The following is a 294-nucleotide window of genomic DNA, read 5'->3' as shown; positions in this document are numbered from 1 at the left end:
CACCCAGGCTTTGCCGCCAGCGCTGCCGAACTCCCGCGCCACACGGGCCACACAGGCCATTGCACAACCTCGGCCAACAGCTCCTTTTATTTTTAGGCTATTGCAACACAGCTTCCCCGCAGCCCACCCGAAAGACTGCCAAGGCACCCAATGGGCAACAGCATCCGTAACACCCTGCCCTGCTCCAGCACCTCTCAGAGCAACCCCATGCCCCAGCTGTGCCTCAGTTTCCCCATCAGTCACCTTTGCCCACCAGTCCTGCTGACCCCAGGCAGACAATGAGGGCTCCCTCTC

Source organism: Buceros rhinoceros, unplaced genomic scaffold (genome assembly GCF_000710305.1).
Source record: "Buceros rhinoceros silvestris isolate BGI_N320 unplaced genomic scaffold, ASM71030v1 scaffold30765, whole genome shotgun sequence".
Taxonomy (NCBI): Eukaryota; Metazoa; Chordata; class Aves; order Bucerotiformes; family Bucerotidae; genus Buceros; species Buceros rhinoceros.
This window is presented reverse-complemented; position numbering follows the sequence as displayed.